Source organism: Diadema setosum, chromosome 15 (assembly GCF_964275005.1).
Source record: "Diadema setosum chromosome 15, eeDiaSeto1, whole genome shotgun sequence".
Classification (NCBI taxonomy): domain Eukaryota; kingdom Metazoa; phylum Echinodermata; class Echinoidea; order Diadematoida; family Diadematidae; genus Diadema; species Diadema setosum.
The window spans coordinates 19,135,734-19,145,322 of NC_092699.1; the positions used below are offsets into that span (position 1 = coordinate 19,135,734).

At 40.0% G+C, this 9,589-nt stretch overlaps 3 non-coding genes across 3 annotated transcripts; 1 reads left to right on the plus strand and 2 right to left on the minus strand.

Annotated features, from left to right (window-relative positions):
• Positions 1–3,828: 3,828 nt before the first annotated feature.
• On the minus strand, positions 3,829–3,903 carry Trnaa-agc (transfer RNA alanine (anticodon AGC)). The gene has a single exon. It is a non-coding gene; the product is annotated as a tRNA-Ala (tRNA).
• A 251-nt stretch (positions 3,904–4,154) lies between these two features.
• Positions 4,155–4,229, minus strand: Trnaa-agc (transfer RNA alanine (anticodon AGC)). Its single transcript has one exon. It is a non-coding gene; the product is annotated as a tRNA-Ala (tRNA).
• A 1,145-nt stretch (positions 4,230–5,374) lies between these two features.
• On the plus strand, positions 5,375–5,449 carry Trnaa-agc (transfer RNA alanine (anticodon AGC)). The gene has a single exon. It is a non-coding gene; the product is annotated as a tRNA-Ala (tRNA).
• The last annotated feature ends 4,140 nt before the right edge of the window (positions 5,450–9,589 follow it).

Consider the following 9,589-nt stretch of genomic DNA (forward strand, 5'->3'; position numbering starts at 1 on the left):
TTCGTGCAACCAGACACTAGCGCGAAAATAAAAGCATGCGAATATATTTGCTTGCCGTATGTTCCTGTACTTGGTGTCTTGGTTCCGCGGAATTAAAAACACGTGAAACCCTTCTTAGCCGGCCACGTGCGAAAAATTAGTAGCGCGAAAATATTCACTTTTACAGTAGATAGCCTCTGGATAGCTGTTGCTGAAACTTTTATCTTGAAAGTTTTATCTTGAAAATTATGCTAAGTTAGTGTAATGGTAGATGTTTGAATCTCGTGTTCTTCTTCCCAAATGACACTGCAGGTTTTGCCTTTAAAGTCATACCATATTCCCCCTCTTGTTGTGGCAGTGCAAAAGAAGATAGGCTAATGACTTTTCCAATATAATCAGCCATAATGCTTGCACAACATTGCATTATTTATTATAGCAATTTGAACATACACTTGGTGCATTGTATATAATGTGAGGTCATTAAACTGCAGGCTAAATTGATTGCTTTTTATATTACTAGCACATTGGAACATAATGAGGTATGATAAAAGGAGGACAAGGAGAGAAGCCGAGGAAATAACAAAGAACCAGGAACGCACAAAGAGGACAAATGAAAAAAAAAAAATGGAAAAAGGACAGTGAAAAATGTATAGCAAAGCACAGGGTTAATTGTTGTTGTTTTTGTGTGTATCTAGAATATGAAATAATGTGACAAGACTGTCTGTCATTTGATATCTGTTGTGGAAACATAGTTTGTGACCGCTCAGTTCAAAACCCACAAAAAGTTGAAGAGCAGGATTTGCTGAAATGGACCAAAATTTGTCATTTGGGTTGAATGACTCAAATTTTTAAAGTTGCCTCACCTGGGAGAGTAGTCTTTTTCTCTAACTACTGTCAAAATTTAGTAACTTAAAACAAAACCGAAAGTGATATGTGAACTGTCTTTCTGGACAGACTTGATTCTACTTTCACTGTAAAATGGAACATGCTTTCATTCATACTCCTGCCCAACACACCTGAGTGATGCTTATCTTTAAACCCCTTTGATTCTCCCTGTTCTATAAAGCTGGACCTCCTAACTCTCTCTAATTTCAATTACTTTTTGAGTGGGGTAGGATGATCCAATTTTGACAAGTTATATATCATTTTAAAGCTTAGAGCTTACTCTTTTAGAATATGTAGAAAAATGAAAGTTAATTTGGCCTGCTTTTTGTGGGTTTTGAGCCAAATGGTCGCATGTGTGCTTCCTGAAATATTTTCTCTTCACAATCCAGTTAATATAAGAGAGAGAGAAAGAAAGAAAGAAAGAAAGAAAGAAAGAAAGAAAGAAAGAAAGAAAGAAAGACAGACAGAAAGAAAGAGGTAGATTGATGGAAAGAGAGGGAGGGAGCAAAGCAAGGCATGATGAAAAGGCAGGAACATATTTTGTAGCAGCAGCAGATGATTGAATTGAAGTGCGATCATGGCAGATGAAAATCATGTAGATTTCTTCCTGCAATCTGACTTTAATGACTGCAAGGCTGTGATGCCATGGCTGATAGCTTCCCTTTATCTGTCGTGATGGAAGCCTGGCCAATGATGATCGGATACTTTCAAAGCCACAAGGCGGCAAGGTTTCGATATTGTGGGTGGAAGTCTTCACATACATGAATAAAACAGGGAGTGGAAGAAATCAATATTTTAGACAAATCAACAAGCCGATCAGAGAAGCGTTATGATTTCATTTGATGGATTATGCCGTGAGGGATATTTTCATCTGTTCGCGTGCACTCTCGCCCTGTTTATCAGTGCTTGTTATCTTGTAAATAGTTTTTTTAGCCAATGTTTTAGCAGCATTCATGATGTCAACCATTGCGAGTGGTTTTATTTTTCCTTCCATATGTCAGATTGATCAAAGTCATGCCACATGAACAACAAGATAAGCTAACTTATTTCTGAGTTTTCCATGACCCCCATGGTGTGTATCTGTGATATGTTTAAGACTAATGTGAATTCAATGAATCTCATATTGCTCCCCACTCCTTATCCAAAGAAGACTCTTCATTTTTCTATCCTTTAATCACTTTTATCGTTTAAGTTAGTTTGGCCGTTCGGTGTGTCTGCTGGTGGGCAGGTTCTTTCACTTGTTTTGGACATGACAGCTGCTGTAACTCTCAGATCCCAAATGACAGATTTTTATGTGCATGTATGTTTTTCTCCAGTAGTTTGATGCCATGTAGTTTGAAGTCATCAGTGAGTGCCATTGCCATGGCAACAGTCAATGTCATGCTATTGATGATTTACTGTGTGAACCCACTTCAGTGGCTGCTTCATTCAAACATGCTCGGTTTTGTGATGTCTTAGTCTAGGAAAAAAATTTAAAAAAAGATGGTGTGATATTTGTATATATCTCATCTTTCATTTTTCTGTTCAACGTATTTGCCTTCTCTTAAACATTAAGGAAACTTACTGTTAATTGACCTGGTATAGTGGTAACCCCCCACTGGGATATAATGCCTATGGGAGAGAGGCATTAGAAATGAAAAAAATGGAAACAGATTCAAATTATCTCAACTTAATTACTTGGAAAGTAGATCAGTCATATTGATTAGTACATTGTAGAAGAAAGTATGTGATTTCTCTCTCTTTTGGTGTATATAATGACACATCAGCAGAAAGGTCTTTTCAAATGTGCAATACTTTCATATGACATTTTTTTTTAAAGAAAATGAATTAATGCTTTGTATTCATATCTATTCTTCATATTCTATTGCAACCTCATCCTCCAGAAAAAAAAAGTATATCAAAGAACATAATATAGCTTTAAATGGAATGGATGTTGAAAGTGAGCATGGGAGTACTGCAATTATGTGCTGCACATGCACCTATGTAGCATATCTAATGATATCTGGTCAACACTGTATTATCTTACATGACTTCATCTTATCAATTGATATCTCATCTGACACAGGTTTTGATAAATTTGGCTACCACTATAACCATTATCATTGTAACTGCAGATATCCTCTTTTTCAAGTGCGTTACATTTTTCCCAGTTAGAGTAATTTTTCCGGAAGGACATGGGGGACACTGCTTCTCTTTGGGCTTTCCAGAAGTTTTTAGCAATGTAAACAAACCCTCCTCCCACAAGTTGTACATCAGGAAGTCCTTGCTCACGGTGAGTGTACTACAGAGGATGTCCGCATTTTTAAAGGAAGATTCGCTGTAGTGAGCAAGTTGTTTTTGGTGAGCATACACACAAGAAAGAGAGCCGTTAGAATTAAAGGACAAGTTCACCTTCATATACATGTGGATTGAGTGAATGCAACAATATTAGTAGAACACATCAGTGAAAATTTGACGAAAATCAGACAATCTGTTCAAAAGTTATGAATTTTTAAAGCATCTGCGCAGTCACTGCTGGATGAGAAGACTACTTCAGTGTGTGATGTCACATGCGTACAACGATATAAGGAAAATAAAAAGAGAATTTCACAAAACTTTACTTTTTGAATAAAGTGCACATTTCTTCGACTTGCTACTGACTTATGTTATGGGTAATATTATTCCCCCTGCCTTCTGAAAGAGAGAAGACGAGTATTCTTTTGTTATGCAAGAAAAGTGAAAATATGTTGATTTTTCTATATTGTTTCTTTATATTGTTGTACACATGTGACATCACAAGCTGTAGTAGTCTTCTCATCCAGCCACAACTGGGCAGAAACTTTAAGAATTCATAACTTTTGAACGGATTGTCCGATTTTCCTCAAACTCTCACTGATGTGTTCTACAAATATTGCTGCATTCACTCAACCCACATGTCTATGAAGGTGAACTTGTCCTTTAGTGGAAAAGTGAGCAAAGAAAATGGGATTCCATCGGGATTCGAACCCGAGACCTCCGGATTGCTAGACCGGTGCTCTACCGACTGAGCTATAGAAAGCCCTAGTGCAGTGTTCGTCCCAGAAACCCTTGATTCTCAATGCTCGGGTGGTCAGAAGCTATAGCAGTGTGTTTGTGTGTGACACACACGCACACACTTGAACCTGGCATAAACCCGAAGGATAATTCAACTTGGGGATAAATGCGAGGGATCACCGAAGTGATGCAGCTTTTTGAGTTTGTAACAAATAAAGACAGAAAAAACTGACCAGAAAGAATATAAATTATTAGTGGAAAAGTGAGCAAAGAAAATGGGATTCCATCGGGATTCGAACCCGAGACCTCCGGATTGCTAGACCGGTGCTCTACCGACTGAGCTATAGAAAGCCCTAGTGCAGTGTTCGTCCCAGAAACCCTTAATTCTCAATGCTCGGGTGGTCAGAAGCTATAGCAGTGTGTTTGTGTGTGACACACACGCACACACTTGAACCTGGCATAAACCCGAAGGATAATTCAACTTGGGAATTAAGGGTTTCTGGGACGAACACTGCACTAGGGCTTTCTATAGCTCAGTCGGTAGAGCACCGGTCTAGCAATCCGGAGGTCTCGGGTTCGAATCCCGATGGAATCCCATTTTCTTTGCTCACTTTTCCACTAATAATTTATATTCTTTCTGGTCAGTTTTTTCTGTCTTTATTTGTTACAAACTCAAAAAGCTGCATCACTTCGGTGATCCCTCGCATTTATCCCCAAGTTGAATTATCCTTCGGGTTTATGCCAGGTTCAAGTGTGTGCGTGTGTGTCACACACAAACACACTGCTATAGCTTCTGACCACCCGAGCATTGAGAATTAAGGGTTTCTGGGACGAACACTGCACTAGGGCTTTCTATAGCTCAGTCGGTAGAGCACCGGTCTAGCAATCCGGAGGTCTCGGGTTCGAATCCCGATGGAATCCCATTTTCTTTGCTCACTTTTCCACTAATAATTTATATTCTTTCTGGTCAGTTTTTTCTGTCTTTATTTGTTACAAACTCAAAAAGCTGCATCACTTCGGTGATCCCTCGCATTTATCCCCAAGTTGAATTATCCTTCGGGTTTATGCCAGGTTCAAGTGTGTGCGTGTGTGTCACACACAAACACACTGCTATAGCTTCTGACCACCCGAGCATTGAGAATTAAGGGTTTCTGGGACGAACACTGCACTAGGGCTTTCTATAGCTCAGTCGGTAGAGCACCGGTCTAGCAATCCGGAGGTCTCGGGTTCGAATCCCGATGGAATCCCATTTTCTTTGCTCACTTTTCCACTAATAATTTATATTCTTTCTGGTCAGTTTTTTCTGTCTTTATTTGTTACAAACTCAAAAAGCTGCATCACTTCGGTGATCCCTCGCATTTATCCCCAAGTTGAATTATCCTTCGGGTTTATGCCAGGTTCAAGTGTGTGCGTGTGTGTCACACACAAACACACTGCTATAGCTTCTGACCACCCGAGCATTGAGAATCAAGGGTTTCTGGGACGAACACTGCACTAGGGCTTTCTATGGCTCAGTCGGTAGAGCACCGGTCTAGCAATCCGGAGGTCTCGGGTTCGAATCCCGATGGAATCCCATTTTCTTTGCTCACTTTTCCACTAATAATTTATATTCTTTCTGGTCAGTTTTTTCTGTCTTTATTTGTTACAAACTCAAAAAGCTGCATCACTTCGGTGATCCCTCGCATTTATCCCCAAGTTAAATTATCCTTCGGGTTTATGCCAGGTTCAAGTGTGTGCGTGTGTGTCACACACAAACACACTGCTATAGCTTCTGACCACCCGAGCATTGAGAATTAAGGGTTTCTGGGACGAACACTGCACTAGGGCTTTCTATAGCTCAGTCGGTAGAGCACCGGTCTAGCAATCCGGAGGTCTCGGGTTCGAATCCCGATGGAATCCCATTTTCTTTGCTCACTTTTCCACTAATAATTTATATTCTTTCTGGTCAGTTTTTTCTGTCTTTATTTGTTACAAACTCAAAAAGCTGCATCACTTCGGTGATCCCTCGCATTTATCCCCAAGTTGAATTATCCTTCGGGTTTATGCCAGGTTCAAGTGTGTGCGTGTGTGTCACACACAAACACACTGCTATAGCTTCTGACCACCCGAGCATTGAGAATTAAGGGTTTCTGGGACGAACACTGCACTAGGGCTTTCTATAGCTCAGTCGGTAGAGCACCGGTCTAGCAATCCGGAGGTCTCGGGTTCGAATCCCGATGGAATCCCATTTTCTTTGCTCACTTTTCCACTAATAATTTATATTCTTTCTGGTCAGTTTTTTCTGTCTTTACTTGTCCTTTAATGACACATTCATGACAGTTTAAATGTTGTAAGATACTTCCTTCTCTCTCTAACTGCCCCTTCCCATTGTCTCATGTTGTTGAGTCTGTCTACATCTTTGTTCCTCCGAGCATATATGTGTGCCTGTATTTGTGCTTCTGTTACTTTACTTCTTTTCTTATGTAAATTTGATTTTTCTTGAGTGGCCCGCCTCTCTACAAGCTTCTTTTTTATGCAAGCCCCTCTTTTCCAACAACACAATGATTGTGAACAAATAGTTTTGTACAGCATATATTTACTTTTTTACTTATACTGAGTTTATGTATCAAAAGAAACATCTCAATGAACACTGACTAGATGAGTCTGAATGTCTTTTTACTGGGATTTTATGACTGGAATAAACTTAACACCACTTGACTGCTGCAGGCTATTATACAAATTAACTGAACCCCTGGGTGCTGACACATTTTTTTCACACATACACAATTCACAGTCTCAAACTGCATATCGTTCATTTATGACTGAAAAGTAAAAATATATCACGCCATATGAACTTTTAACTGTACATACATAGTTTCTAGAGCATATTAAATTTGTATGTACAAATACACATGTATATTTATATCATAAAGGCCTATATATGTATGTATATATATGCCTATATAAGCCTATATATGCATGTGTAGATCATATGACTTTCAATGGGGAAAAGTGTGACCAATGTTATATTGCTAAAATTATGAACAAATGAGGTATGTATGAAACAAGGCCCGTTGCTTTCTTCCTTTTTTTGATATGCAAAACGAGATTGTATATTGCATCTTACCATTTGAAATGTACATCACTTGTCCTCCACTCTTTCAAGTCCGTGGTCAGTCTCCTATCATGGTAGTTCATCATCTGCACAAATGTTCCTCCAAATCCATTTCCATGTTCAAAACTTAGAAAACACAAAACAAAATGTGTCCATTCCTTTGTGATTTCCTTCCATGGTTTACAAAGTTTCTCATCTGTCACATTGTTCTCACTTTGTTTTTCTTTATTACCCTATCCATGGTACATAGTTTGGTGACCTTTTTACTAATTGTTTTGAGACTTCAGACAAAGTTAGACATTTTTTGTAATGTCTTTTTTAGTATGCCAAACTTCCCAAAAATGTTTGTCATGTGAGTGTTGGCATTTTTCACAAACTTTCATGCACAGCCCTGACTTGTTTGAAGGAAAGTCAATGCATGTCTTGCACATGTAGGCTGTGGATGTACGGTGACCTCTAGCAGTTCATACTCGACAGTTTCTTTGTGTGGTGGCCTTTTTCCCTGTGCTCGGATTGGAAGCTGGATGATGCATCTTTCTATTCAAGCGCACCCCATCTTCTGAATTAGATAATGAACGTGCAGGATGCGCCACTTGGAGCTCATGTTCCCGTGTCCAAGCTTTGACAATGTGTAGTACAAACCACCTGAATGACCATTGCAGGTTTCCTTGTTCCTTCAGGAACAGTCTGTATGCGTTATACTGCATCTGCAGAAAAAGGCGGATGGCTCGTTTCTGACACCATTTCAGCATTTTTCTCATTGGACAGAGGTTTTGGAGCCCAAGCACCCAATCAGTTTTGTCTACAGGGCCCATGAAGCGATTAAACTGTGAAAAACATTTGGGTTTTATTATCCGTTGAGGAGGGTCCCGCCTTGTCATCCTACCAGTATCAACAGTCGTACAGTCATGCATGGTAGAGAGCATGTGCACGATCTTAGGTTTACCCGTTGTCCCATCCTCTGCCTCCCTGTATTTCACAGCGAGTGATTTCCTGTTCTCTTCCAAGAAATGCACAATCTGTCCTCTGTCTAGGTTTTCAGCATTCATTTGCTGAGTTGGCATTCTTGTCGGTTTGGTTTTACAGTTCCACAAAGATAGGTCTTATTTGTCTCAAGATATTCTGCCAGCTGTGGACTGGTGTAGTAGTCGTCAGTGTAGATATGATAACCACTGTCAAAGTATGGTTCCACAAGGTTCAATATGATTTGTTCACTCTTGAGAAATTCATGGTTTGGATCTTAGTAGATGATATCCCGATCTGACCCAGTGTGAACTCGAAATGACATGGTGATGCCATCAGATGTGTGCAGTTGATAGAGTTTGATTCCTGCATGGGCACGTTTTGTCCTTATGGACTGTTTGAAAAGTAGGCAACCTCTGAGGAGCACCAAGGATTCATCCACGGACATTTCCCTCGTAGGTGTGTACACAAGTTGGCATCTTTCATTGATATTATCAATGAATGGTCGGATCTTGTGAAGCCTGTCCCGGTCAGCTGCTACAGGATCGTATCCTGCCGCTAGATTGTAACTGAAATGCAAACAGCGTTTGAGTAACATAAATCTGTCCCGACTCATAACAGACTGAAAACCAGGTGTACGTGGCAGAAATTCTTTTGCCCAGTACTCACTGTATTTACCCTTTTTTACCAATCCAGTCAGGAACAGAAGCCCGAGAAATTTTTTCATTTCTTCGCGATCAGTTTGTCGCCATTGTTTCAGACGGGATTTGTTTTTCAGTTTTCCTGATGTTACCTCTGATCGAATCAGTTGATCTGCAAACTTATTTGTTTCATCAACAATCTGCTCAATAATATTGTCTGTAATGTACAGTGCAAAGAAATCAGCAGGTGTGGGATCGTTTGGCATACTATTTTTTGTGTTGGCTGGAATACCTGGTTCAGCCGTGAACCGATGAATGGTTGGAATGTGGGCTTGAATCTTGTCCCATCTAGTTGGTGCAGCCTCGCGTCTTTGTCCATGACATGGTCCACGAACATGACTACGACCACAACCACGATGTCCTCTAGCTTGTTGATGTCCTAGTTGAGCAGGCCAATCATGTATAGGAGCATCCTCCAAGTCAGTAGAACCCTCATCAGAATCAGAAATATTGTGGTAGTGATGTTGTGGTGATGGTGGTCCATGATCCACATCTGTCCCTGATGAATCACTAACACTGGGTGAAGGTGGTGGTGCTGCATCAGTACTCGTTGATGGGATGTCAATTCTAGACAGTCTAACTATGAGGACCTACTGATGTGAACATTGTTTATAGTTTGTTCATCATCTTCATCAGATGAATTATTTCTGTCATCATGATCTGGTTGTGGTTGTGCAGCAGCAACAGTATGCTGAATGTCGATACATCGTTTCTTCCGAATGGGACTACTAGCACTAGCAGGCGAAATTCGATTAGGCCCTGCACCAACACATACTTGATGATAAAAGTCACTATTGTCTGGATCGATCTTAATCACTTTCATCAGCATCACTATATGCTAGGTCCATAAAATAGTCATCCTCACCTTCTGATACCTTTACAAATCCTTCACTGAGGTCAGCTTCACTTCTGTCGTCAAAAGTTTCATCAAAATCCTTCTTCCCACTGTAGGTCG